Here is a 14,110-nt window from a genome sequence, read left to right on the forward strand (position 1 = left end):
TGATAACATATAATTGCCCACAACCTCCTTGTTCTGCTACATATTTTTCTTTGATTACAAGCAGCAAACCAAACCTTTGGTGAGCTGTTCTAAACCAATTCAGAAGAGTCTGCTTTGTGCAATCAAACTGTTTTCTCACCCGTTTTAATAGCTTTCATGTAGCAACAGCCCCCCCCCCCCCACTCTGGTCATCGGCCACCCCCCCTCCCCATTTTCCAAATAAAAGGGATTAAAAGTTCCAGGTTTTTGAGATTTATTGCTTTAGCATTTCTGTCTGTCTTCACTGTTTACCCATGAACTCCACTGATGGAAAAGGCATGTGGGGTAACTTCTACCTATTCCCCTTCCTAACGGCAACCTGCTAAACTCCATGGTAATTTGTTCATGTTAGTACTGAAACCCAACATATAAACTTTAAACTTTTCTGGAGTTAGAGCGTAGGGAGCAGGGAAGATATTCTTCCCTCTCCAATTTTAACATTGTAACAACCCAGAGAGGTAAATTGAGATGAAAACATAAGCTGATACAATTTATAGTTGCCTGGGAATTTGGATCAGGTTCTCCCTGTCCTTGCACCCTCCTACATTATGTAGCACAGAATCTCTCAGCCATTACAGTTTTCGAGTGGTTGCTCACTTACAGCGTGGGGAAAATTAGCCCTCATTTATGACCAAGTCAATGGCATTTAGAACAGGATACACGTGTTGCGAGAAAGCTAGTTCAAGACCACCTCCTATGAGACAGCAAGCCCAAGACCACCTCATGAAATTCATGGCCATGTTCCACAGCCCATGTCAAGCACTCCACCTACTCTGTCAAGATAATGTCAGATAGCTATAACTGGAGAAGATGAAAGCAACAGCCAGGGAAACCCTTAATACTGAAAGCAAGTTCTGAGAAGCAGAAAAATATGGGCAATGAGAATACATTTAAAATTGGGGGCTAACTTTATGTGCACATAAAGATAATATTCACTCAACAACATAAATGGCTTAACATTGGGACTAAGCAGGGGGAAATTATTTGATTACTCTAAATCAGCGCTTGTTTTCCTTTTCAGGATACATGAGCTGAATCAGAAGTATGATCACTAACAAGATTTGACTGTTTTTCTTTTCTATGTGACCCAAGAATAGCAAGATCACAGCTCTTCTCCCATTACTAGCAGGATTTTGTACTGTTCAACTAGCCCTGAAGAGCTGTCCCTTGAAAATCCATCAAGGAAGGCCATTACCACAACTTCCCTGCTTCATTGCACAACCATCATTACAATTTTAAAAAAATAGCCTTCACTAATAGCCAACATGCAAATCTGCCCAACTGAAGCTGTTACCTCTTTCAATTTCCCAATAGTTTTCTTCTTATATAATTTTTTTTCCATTTTAATCTATTTTTGTCTTTCCCATTCCATCCCTTCATACTCAAGCTTTCTTTATTTCTATAGTGATGTGCTACTTCCATGGTGAATGATATGAGTTTAATGGTACCGGGGATTATGATTTATTTTAATGGGATTTTAATTCCGTCTTCATGTAACACACCACGAGTCTTTGGAGAGTGGCAGGATAAAAATCCAAATAAATAAATAAACAAACATATAAATAAATAAATTAGATTCAGTGAATTGTTCAGTTACATTGCTTGATGGTGGCAGTGAAAAGCAAAACAGAACAGAACCCTCCAAGGCAGGCTACTGTGTTACTTAGGGTTTCCCAGCCACTATAGTAAGGTAGTGTACCTTGAGAGCCCCTCAGATGTACCACAGCATGTGGGATTCCAGGATGGCAGGCACACAGAGCCAGCAGCCACTACCACAGTAGTGCTGCTGCTTCTCCTGTAGCTGGAGTAAGTTGGCCCGGTGGGTATTCAGTTGGGTGCAGGGCTGTTTTGAGTGGGGGGGAGGCATATTTTTTTATTTGCATAAGGGCATTGCAGACAATGTGTGGTGGGGTGAGGAGATGGAGGGCTGGATTTTATGTTTATTTGCATATTTTAATTTTTATTTGCACATGGGGGTGTGGCAGGGGGCATGGCCAGCTGACATCACTTCCATGGTATCTCAAAGCTTGAAAAATATCTCAGGTATATATCCCCGCTACTGTATTACCTGCACTTACATTTTTTTCCCTGTTCTCAATCCTGCCGAATTCTGATCATTCTGAAGCCAGATTTTCCAACAGATCTGCAGCCTTCCTTTTCCAAAACCAAAAAAGGTTCTACTAAGCCTACTGCACTGTATTATATCCCAGTTGCCAGTCCCTTCCTCCTTCCCACTTGATTGGGGGTGGGGGGAAAGTGGTGGTTGTGTGAAGCTCTAGCCAGCATTGAAGGAGCACAAGGCTAGGGAGTGATTTATTTCCTGCCTTTTGTCAAGCAAGCTGGGGGAGGGGCAAGTGGAGCATGAGGCTGCTTGTTTATTTTTCTTTTCCTGCAGCCTGAGTGAGTGGGGTGGGGTGGAGTGTCAGCATCAGGAGAGAAAGGAGGAGGTAGAGAATCTCCCAAAGGCAAATCTCTACTCATAGAAGAGTTGGCTTTTGGAGTACAGTCACTTAAAAATGATCCCAGAAATGAGGGCAAAAAATAAACTTGTGAGGGAATGGCAACTGGGGACCCCAGTTTTCCTTCAGTCTTTCAATTGACACCTTGACCAATCAGCAACAGACTACTGAGACATTGGAGGCACGGAGAAGGGGGAGGAAGTTAATTTGGCAAAATGCCAACATCTACACTTGCAATATTGGGGCTTTCAGAACACTTTTCTCAGATATAGTGAGTTATATCTACTCCTGGATATCTAGGAGAAAAGGTAGTGTCATCACAGAACTTGATCATAGACATTGCAGAAAGAAAATTTAAAGCACCCAAAATCAAAATCAAATGAAGTGCCGAGCAGGGGGCGGTATCTGGGCTGAGAGAGAATAAGAAGCCCAGCGCAAACTTGACCCAGGTCAAAACGTTGAAAAATTTCTCCTTAAGTTACGTGAATCATGCATTCACTTTCCACACTCTTTGGAACTACTACTGTGTGAAGAAGCAACATATATATTCCTTTTGAGAGCCAGTCTGTCATAGCATTTATGAGTGCCTGATGACTAGGATCTGGGAGATATGGGTTCAGATCATTTCTCTGCCATATAGTTCATTGGATGACCTTGGACTAGACCTTCTCTTTCAGCCTAACCTAGCTCCCGGGGGTTGTTATAAGGATAATATATGAAAGAAGAACCCAGTATGCTACACAGAGATCTCTGGTGTTTCTGTATGCAAAGAGATCTCTCAGCAGGATAATAGATAGACATGCCTGCCTCATGGACAAAAAATGCCTGAGTTAAAATTGCATTGAAATCAGAAGGGGGAGGTTAAATCCCATCAAAAGGATCTGCTTGAGCAAGACAGAGTGTGATTTTGACTGCCCCTTCCCACCCCAACTCTCCCCTCATGCTGCCCCTATCCCCAAAACTGTATTTCAGGAGCTGTTTTGGGCTAAAGCAGGAAAGGGGGCAGTTGGATTTTGTACTTTTGTGCATGTAATTTAGACAGATTGCAACCCATGTCAATATTCTTTTGCACAAGAAAATGTGAAGGTTCCTCTTTTGTCCATTGTATAAGTGTGAAAAGAAGGTGCACAAATGTACTTCTGCATCTGTGTTAATTCTTTCAACCAATGTGTGAAGTCAAACTCGTAACTTCTTCCATCTCTTACAGGATTCCTTGTGATTTTCACAGCCATCCTTCTAGCTTTCATTTCTATCAGCACAGGATTTTTTGCATGTATCTTGCCAAAGCCCACAATCAGATATTACCAGTCTTGGATGAAAGGAAATGGAGGGAAAATATTTCCATGTCAATTTTTCTTTTTTGGTTGAGTCAAACCGCAACATGATCAGTTCATCTGTTCTGCAGAGACACACTAAAACATTTTAAATAGCGATGGATTCTTCAGTTGCTGTGTAATCAAATCTTTGGTTTCAGCAAACCAATCAGGATGGAAATCAAGCTGTAGAAAGTAACCTGTTTAAAGTCTGTTATGGAGGTCTGAGCTGCTGGCTGGATTATTCAGAGCATGTAAACTCTTAAGTGAGCTGAGAAGACAGTAAAGGAAAAGTTCATCAAATAAAATGGCAGTGTAGGGAGCAGAACTATGGATAAGAAAGAACCATGAACAAGTTTATTTGCCCTAAGGATAAACAGGAACCATATTGTTAATGCACATCATCCGCAAATGTTACTATCAAAGCAGTTGCCTGCTTGTTATATTATCATCTTAGAGGGCTAAAAAAAAGGAGATTTGCAAAGATGATCAAATAACCCCCTGATAATGACTGGTATAATACAGCCTGGTACTCAATAAAACCACTTCATTCAATTATGGTCTTATGAGACTTCAACAAATGGATGTTACTCTTTGCACCGTATCATGGCTGGCTGTTAGCTGATTCCAGTAAAACAATATCCCAATTCAACATAATTAGTGGGGCCAGCCTTGCTCCAGAGAAGGTACATGGCTTGTGAATGCAGGAGTGGGAGAAGAACAACCGAAAATAGCTAGAGGTCACTAATGATGTGATGTCTATTACCATGAATTCAAAGACTCCATTTTGTGTGAAGTCTAGAATGGAATGTGACAGCATTCTGGATGGTTTCACATATTCTGATGTCAGGCTCGGCCCTCAGATAAGCAGGGAACATCCAGCATGTTGCTATGTTTTCCACAGTTTTCACCCCTCTATATGCAAGAGCTTCAGTGATTATACAGCAAGGCCTAGTACAGCCTAAAGACATCTACAGGCTGTGCTAGACCCTTTTTTAGACCTTACTGTGCATATTTTAAGGCTCCAGATTTGGGAGCTGCTGACTTGGATCACCATGTAACCCTCAACATCCCTAACTAAGCACAATATGACAGAAGCAGTGAGGGATACTAAATATATGGTTCTCAACTCTGGTTTGGATAGGGATGCCTATCCCCAAATGGGACCTGGGGGATCCCCTGGAATTATAGTTCACATCCAGACTAAAAAGATCAGTTCCCTTGGAGAAAATGACTGCTCTGGAGGGTGGATCCGATAGCATTATACTCCACTGTGGTCTCTCCTCACCCCAAATCCCACTCCTAGCTCTATCCCCAAAGTCTCTAGGTATCTCCCAATCCAGAGCCTAAGTTTGGGAAATTCCTGGAGTTTGAGAGGTAGTACTTGGGGAGGACAAGATTTATCTCAATGGAGATGTGATGCTATAACATTCCACCTCTGAAGCTGCCATTTCTGTCAGAAGAACTGATCTCTGTAGTCTGCAGAGCAGTTGTTATTCTGAGAGAGCTCCAAGCACCACACTGAGGTAAGTAACTCTGAGGCGAAGATTCATGTGGCAAATGTAACATGCTACTGACTGACACTAGAACCAAAGAAAATGTTCCAGAAATGGCTGTGCTTAGAAAGCAGTTCTGAGAAACCAAATAAGCATCCGAAACCTAGAGCACTATCCATCTGACGTTGTTGTCAGCTGCACAGTTTCAGTATGTTTCCTTGGCCACTCATGCCATTCTCCTGCTAGCAGTGCATCCAAAAGCTACATTATCAAATATTACCCCTTGGCATTGCATCCAAAAGCGACAATAGCAAATGTTACCTCAGTTTTCTCATTTACATCAATGAGGTTGAAGTGTGGAGTTTATTGCATCAATAAATATGGACTATGCCCAATTGGTCCATATTTTTAAATACAGTATAAATTTTATTTGTTTGCTCATTATCTGGATTGCCTCCATTACCATATATGCATTGCTTGTGCAGTAGACAGAAAGAGACTTATGATGGTGATAAATTTGATGAATTGATTTGTAATTAGATGTTTGTGAGTGCTTATAAATGACAAACATGTCATTGCTGATTCACAGCTTAACATGTACATTGCTTGAGAACCATTTACTACCATACGAATGAGCCATTAAACATGTTTTTTAAACATGGGAAAATCTTACCATATGTGGCTGACTGGTTTCTAAACCTAGAGAAGGGAACAGTTTCAACCCTTTATATGATTGAGTCAAAGGATCTTGGATAACAGGTATTAGGAAAGCAAGATTAGAGTCAGTACTACCTTAAAGACCAACAACATTTCCAGAGTATAAGCTTTTGTGAGTCAAAGCTCCCATCCTCAGATACCTAGACTTGAGTATTGGTCTTCTACTGCAGACCATCATAGCTATCTACCTGAAACCATGTTATTAAGAAAGATCATTCTCTCTCCAAGACCCTGAAGAATGATTGCTACCTAATCCAACTGAGATAGATGGACTAATGTTCTGACCTGATTCAAGGCATCCTCATATGTTCAATTCATAAAAATAATGAAAGTATTAAACTGAGCAAACATGTAGAATCAACAATCACAAATACACTTTCAGACAGCAGATGCTACAGGAGTGGCAATCGTTCCAAGTCTCTCATCTACCCTACTTGCAATTTTCAAATGCATTCATGGTTTTAAAAGTATGATGTAGTAGCACACCAGAATCTGAACATCCTAATTTGCTGCCAGGCCTGCCGATCACTGCAGCAGAAGAAAGTAGACAGAGAGATGGCATCCAGAACTGGAAGTGACACTGCTGTCAAGCAAGGCTCTTGGAATCTCTAGATCCCCGTGCTCCATTCAGTGCTTTAGGTTGTAATCCCCATGGATTTGTGGAGATTTCTAGAATCCCACCTGTCACTTTTGGGGTTGTATGCACCCCCCCCCCATTTCACTTACCATAATGATCAGTGCCAGCAGGCAAATGGCTCAGTGGGAAAATGCCCACTGGGTGCAGACAGATAACAACCTCCTTCTTCAATATGCTAACTGGAAATGGGGTTTCATTTGCATTCAACTATTTTAACAAGGACATTGAAATGTGGCCTTCACTTTTGCTACAATGTCTCTATTAACATTAATTTCCTAAAATAAAAGTTCCAAAAAGAAAATATATATTACCAATCACTACATAAATAATTGTACACACAGACTGAAAAAACAAGTATTCCATTTTCTGTCCTTTTAAAATAAAATACAATGGTCCAAACTAACCGGCATATTTATACTGGCAAATAAAAACAATTGAAGAGGACTGTTAAATAAATGCTAGTAAAAGCATTTATTGGGATTGGAATGTAAACTGAGGTTTTCCAATCCTATGGGAGAAAAATCATCCTTTAAAAATCTTGGGACTCTAGAATATAGTTTAGCATAGGGGACTCATTTCCTTCAGCTCACCCTGTGAAGGCTGAATGCAACCTTTTGCAAATGATCATAGCAAAGGTAGTAAAGAGAGAAAGCAAAGTCTACCAAGCCAATTCAAACATTCAAAGGATAGCAACAAGTCAGGCATATGTTCTTGGTTCCTTGTTATGGCTTCTTGGTGTGAAAGATCTATCCAATCCACCTTTATGCAGACTCTTAAAACAAAAAGAACTGCATCTCATCCCTGGTTGTATTGATGGCCACTAGCTTAGATGGCTTTAAAAGGAATTAAACATACTCCTGGATAAATCTATCCGAGGCATTTAGCCATGGTGGCCAAACAGGGTTTGAAGATAGTATACCTTTGAATGCCAGTTTGGGGTGGAGTGAAGTGGGTAACAATAAGGGGAGGCTTTGGCCTGATTTTCTAGAGTCTGACTTCAAGGGCCACTGTGAAAATAAAGATTCCATTGTCCTTTTTATGTTCATATATTGCTCACTGTATTCACATTTTATAGAAAAGAAGAAAGCCAACATTTTCTCCACCCTATTTGCTACCTAGTGGTTGAGTGCCCACCCTAAATGCATAGACACCAAGATAATTTAAACTATTTTGCTGACTCAGCCCAAGTAAAAGAGAAAAAAAGAGTAGTGATAAAATATAATTTTAACTTAAACTCATATATTATTTTAATTATGTAAAGCATATTATTTTGTGCATTTTTGTTGTCACCTACCCTGAACCAATTGGGTCCGATTCTGCATGGAGGCGTAAAACTTGTACCACCTCCTGCTTATAGTATAAGACTCTATTGTTTCCAGCCATAGGCCATTACAATGCAATCAATATCATATCAGTTGATATAAAAACAGTAAAATAATTAGAACCATACATGCGGTAGTCCAGTGGTCCCCAACCCCCAGGCTGTGGCCTGGTGCCGGGCCGCAAAGGCCTCGGCGCTGGGCCGCGGCTCCCTCTTCCCGCCCCCCCCCACAGCGAGAAGCTCGCCAGGCTGCGAGCAAATCGGCCGCCAAAGTGGCCGATCAGCTTGCGGCCCGGCAAGCTTCTTGCTTTGGGAGGGGGCGGGGAGAGAAGCTTGCTGGGCCGCAAGCTAATCGGCTGCTTCGGTGGCCGATTTCCTTGTGGCCTGGAGGGGCGGGGAGAGGGAGCCGCGGCCGCCGGCATGCTGGCAGCGCAAACGCGTACACGCAGACTTGCCGCACGTGCGCGTTTGCGTCCGGCAGGGGCGCATCACAGAGCAAGTCTGGGGAAAACTCACACCTGCCAAGTTGCTGCCAAAATCATGTGGATGCAGCACTAAAACCTGCGAGCAACAAGAACCTCTCTTGGGGACAAATTCTTTGTGCAGAATTGGTCTGGGAAGGGAAGGCTACAAAAATAAAGTTGTTATTACTATTATATATGAGCATTCTCCTCAGCTGATCAACACTTCACAGGAGTAAATTAGTCACCATAAAACATTTCACGTTGTGAAATACATTTTAGCAACTTAATTTGAACTAAATTATTTGGATATTAAATCAAATGGAATTTTGTAATGTTGGCCTCAGAAATGTACACGCCATTAAAATAACCCTTTCCCAAGACTTTCCAGCTAGAATGGTTTTCCTTTTGTATTGTAATCCTCCCCCCCCCCAGGTATTTTAAATAACTTTTAAAAAGGTAACTGATCTCAATCAGAAATGTCCAGAGTTTTAACTGCTAACACCTTTACCTCATGTAGGGTTGTATCTCTAGATGCTGGTCACACAATAGCAAAAATTATCCATGAATAAGACATTTTAATTAAGTTCTGAAATGTATTCATGAACTTTGGCTGGACTGTGGAAACAATATCTGCACAATCAATGACACTTATTCCCAATCATTATGTTTATTGATGAAGTGTTAATAAATCCAGAAACAGTCTGCGGCAGTAAATAGACTGTTGGACTTAAGAGATGGGCCATTCTGTCTCAGTGGCTAATGTGGTCAAGTTGCTTTCTCTTAAACCTAATTTCTAATACTGACATGAATAATATATACTAAAAAGGAAACAGTGGAGTGGAGTGGTTGGAGCCTTGGACTAGAACCCAGAAAACTGCAAAGCTCACCTAGGGTGCAGCTTACTGAGTGATTTGGATCCAGTCATTGCCTTGGATCTACTGTGATTTTTCTGTGGTTGACAGGATTTCTCCTCCTCTGCCAGTAGCTCCAAATGACCCTGAAAAGCTGCACTGAACTGCTCTTATTTACACAGCCATTTTGACTGAATGTGTCTGCTTATTTTTTGCTGTTGGATTCTTCCACCATTTTGTTCCCCCTTGAATAAAGTTTTTTTAACATTCTTATCCATTTTTACTGGGTATACAGCTGTTGTTTTTTCAAATGGCTGTGTTTTGTCATTGCTTGCATTTAACTGTTCTTAATACTTATTTTTCACTATCCTGGGTACCTGGTTGAAAGGCAGCATTTGAGTCTCCAAGACCTTTTCCACATGAGGGGAAAAGGCCAGGCTAGTGTTCGTATGGCAGCTGGGATAATCCCCACTTCCACACGATCTTAATGCTGGCCCATCACTGGCCAGGGCCTAGTGTGCTTTAGGGCCTCCCTTGCCCTGTGGCAAGGGAACATGGATACTTCTGGGTGCCAACAGGGCCTGTCCCAGCACAGGCCCATGTGGATGGGGAAGAGTCAAGCCTTCAAAGCCTGGCTCCTCCCCTGACTCCCCTGCGTTCCTGAAAGGGACAAAAAATACCCCAGTCAGCTCTGTGGTGCTTCACAGTCCCATTGCAAACTCCCGGTGGTGGCTTTGTGTAGCTGCCGCTATGCGGTATATGTCTAAAATAAGTTAATGACCGTGGAAATGAATCTGCCTTTATTTTGGTTAATGCAATGAATATTGACTCAGTCATATAGCACACTAAAACTAACCCATCGTAACTATTTTTTGAAAAGTCCTTTTCGTCATGAAGATTCACTTGAAGACATTCTATTTCCATCCATTTCTATCCATTTTTAAAAGTCAGTGAATTCCAGCATACGGTTTCAAGATGCTGCTTTTCACAGCCTTTTTTACCAATTAAAAAACAATGCACTTCTGAATGACACCAAGGTTCCAAAATGGTGTAATCTTCTGACTTGCTGCCATACAATTTATTAAGTCAAAACCATTTGATGTTATAGTAGTAAGCACCAGCGAGCCCTCTGAAGATGATGGAGAAAAACAAGTTTAGCAGGAGAGCAAATAGAAAATATTGATCTCTCTTTAGATACTGTAAATGAAAACCTTCTGTAAAATATATCTTCCCTTATACTCTGCCGATCAGTGCCTTTCGTGATTTAGCAGCCAGAGATGCAGAGAGATGAGCATAACCTTGAACAATATGAAACTTTCATGGCAGCACAGCAAAGGTTGATCCATTTTATCACTGGAACGAGTCAGGGGCAGGCTGAGACATTAAAACAACCCGTGAGCTGGCTGAACCGTGCAGTCCTTGAACTGCCAGCAGCTCTTCAGGGGGATGCTGCGTTCAGACCGAGGCAGTGAAAATGACAACCCACTGTTGCCGCTACTGCTGGATCCACACTGAGCAACCTGGGACAGGCCACCAGTAGTGCTGGGACTCAGCTTGACTTCTTCTAGTTGACCGTAGCTTGCCAGGACATTTCCCAGTCAGTTAAATGGCCAATCCAGCCCTACAAAGGTTCAAGAGTTGCCTACAGAAAATATAAATTAAAAGGAGCTAATTCTTTAAGTTATCAGAAGATATTTTTGCAGTATCATTGCAACAACCTCTGCCACAAATTCTGTCAGGTGAACAGAACATTAGAATGTAGCTGATGATATCTGTAACAGAGACTATTAGAGATAGGAAGACTAAGAATATGAATAAACCATTAACTCATATTGTCAGGTGCACAGGAGGCTGAAGGCCTGTTATCTGTGAAAAAAGCACTTTACCCCATGTGTCTCTTGATCTTATGGGAGTTCCAAGCCCACCCCTTTCCCTGATAACTCTGCAGGAGATCTAATAGAGACGTGCATATTTAAGATCTTTTTTCTTCCACTGAATATTGCTCTTCTGCATTCTCCAACACTGCTCTGCATTAGAAAAGTGTTCCTTGAAATTCATGTCTGGTTAGCTGCTTAGAAGAATTATTTAATACTGAGTTCATTATATAACTGCAAACAGGGACCTGCAACAGTCACAGACACCTTTTTCATAGAATCATGGAATCATAGAGTTGGAAGGGGCCACACAGGCCATCTAGTCCAACCCCCTGCTCAACGCAGGATCAGCCCCAAGCATCCTAAAGCATCCAAGAAAAGTGTGTATCCAACCTTTGCTTGAAGACTGCCAGTGAGGGGGAGCTCACCACCTTCTTAGGCAGCAAAATCCTACTGCTGAACTACTCTGACTGTGAAATTTTTCCCCCTGATACCTAGCCTATATCGTTGTACTTATAGTTTAAACCCATTACTGCGCGTCCTTTCTTCTGCAGCCAACGGAAACAGCATCCTGCCCTCCTCCAAGTGACAATACTTAAAGAGGGCTATCATGTCCTCTCTCAACCTCCTTTTCTCCAGGCTGAACATTACCAAGTCCCTCAACCTATCTTCATCAGGCTTGGTGCCTTGGCCCCAGATCATCTTCGTCACTCTCCTCTGTACCCTTTCAATTTTATCCACGTCCTTCTTGAAGTGAGGCCTCCAGAACTGCACACAGTACTCCAAGTGTGGTCTGACCATTGCCGTATGTACTTCCTTCTAAAAGATCCAAAATAGTTAAGCCATCTTGAGACTGTTTTCATTTGGAAAAGCATAAGTGTTAGATTGTGTTTTAAAACTAGGTTGCTGCAGTTTATGGGGAACTAGTAACAACAACGAAGTGGAAAGAAATATTTTCAGTAACCCATGGTTTATTCTTAACTGGTGGATGAATTGCAGAGACAACTCCAGTCTAAATCCAGGGATTCAGTAGCCTTAGACTGGAGTAACTCCACATAGGGTTGCACTATTATAAATGCCATACCAATCTACATGAAGACATCATTTTTCTGTCTGGTTGCATTGCAAGCAAATAATGTCTTTCTGGTCATAACATTAGTCACGCTGCCGACTTGCCATGGCATGCCATATGTTCATAGTTGCCTTTTGAGCATTGTAGGAATAGATGTTTCCCAGGATTATACTGGTTCCTCAAAAGCCATGTGACCCTGGCAGATCTTTCTCTCCACTAACTCTTTTTCTCACTTCCTCATTATGAGCCATGAGACAGATGAATCTACCAGCATGTTGCTTTTATTACAATCAGTAGCAGTTATGCATGCATATCAAAATACAAATAGACCCTGATATGCTCTGCATCTCATCTGCCAATAAATTTGCTTTTCCTTTGTCTGAGAAACAAATTTGCATTTCTTTAATAAGTGAAATTGCCATCAATTTAGTGTCCTGGTGTGGGCAGGAACCAAACATAGTACTTCATCTGGACTCAGCTAGCTTGAGATGCATTAGTGTCCGGGCGAGGATGGAGAGTTAGGGACCAACGGATACGAACGCGGGGAGGGAGGCTGTAGAGAGACGCCCGGACTTCAAACCTGGAATGAGGATGCTAAGCGCAAGGGACTTATAGCAGCCAAACCGGTCCTCGCGTTGAGTGCCCGGCCAGCCTGGGAAGGGGGCGGGGGAAAAGGGAGTTGTGATCAGTGGCACCTCCCTACTCGCTCACCCCGAGGAAGGGCCCGCCCGAGAAGTCGCCGGCGCTGGAACCTAGAAAGAAACGCTTACCTGAAAGTCGAAAGTAACTTCCGGACGCCGACGAGCGACTAGGACGGAAGGGCGGCGGCGACAAGACGGGTTATGTAGGGGGGCGGGGTCCAAGGCGGGAAATATAAGGTGGGGAATACACCGGGGTGGGGGTTGGTGTGGATGAGAGAAAAGGTCGTTGCGAGTGTACGGGGAGGAGAGAATAAAAGACGGTGTTTGGAAAATCCAGCAGACTTTGTGATTCTTGGGCGGAAGAAGAGGGGACGCCACGGCTGAGAAGGGTGAACCTCGCGGAGGGGCCAGGAAAAGCCCCACAGTGGTGGAGAATGCGGGCACTGCCCGGACCCATACGAAACCCCTTCCGACGCTCCCAATCCCTGCAGGGTGGAACCCCCCCGAGAGGTATCGCACCGAGAAAACTATCCCACTGACCGGAGCGCCGAGCAGCTCAGAGGACGAGAGCTCAGACGCGTCGTCCACCGGGTCCGTGATGGAGAGAAAGCCTGAAGCTAACCCCATGGATTTCGCACAGTTTGGTAAATGGCTGGTGGAGCACCAAACCAGGGCGTGGCAAGATATCATGGAGAGGCAAACGGTTGCCCAGGAACGCATGATGCAGGAAATGAGGAGAACGTGGGAGGATAGGAGAAGCGGCATTGGTGGGGAGGAAGGAAACCCTTCAGCCAACCCGTTAGGTAAGGTGCCCTGGCCGTCTTTAGCCCGTCTGGGAGCGGAAGATGATGTAGAAGCTTACCTAGATGCTTTTGAGCGGACCGCAGAGGCGGCACAGTGGCCCAGGACTCAATGGTCATTTATAATTGGGCCCTATCTTACGGGAGAAGCCCAGGCCGCTTTAAAGGATTTAGACAAGGAAGAGTCGGCAGATTATGAGGTATTGAAGAAGGCAGTTTTGGACAGATACGCTATTTCCCCTGAGACTTACCGGCAAAAGTTCCGAGCCATAACCTTCACGACAGGGGTTAGACCCAGAGTCATTATTAACAAGCTGAGAGATGCTGCAAAGAGATGGCTACTGCCCAAGACAGATGGAGAGAGACTAATTATGGAGAAGGTGGTATTAGAGCAACTTTTCCAGATTTTACCCGGACGTATGCGGC

This window comes from Paroedura picta, chromosome 8 (genome assembly GCF_049243985.1).
Source record: "Paroedura picta isolate Pp20150507F chromosome 8, Ppicta_v3.0, whole genome shotgun sequence".
NCBI classification, from domain to species: domain Eukaryota; kingdom Metazoa; phylum Chordata; class Lepidosauria; order Squamata; family Gekkonidae; genus Paroedura; species Paroedura picta.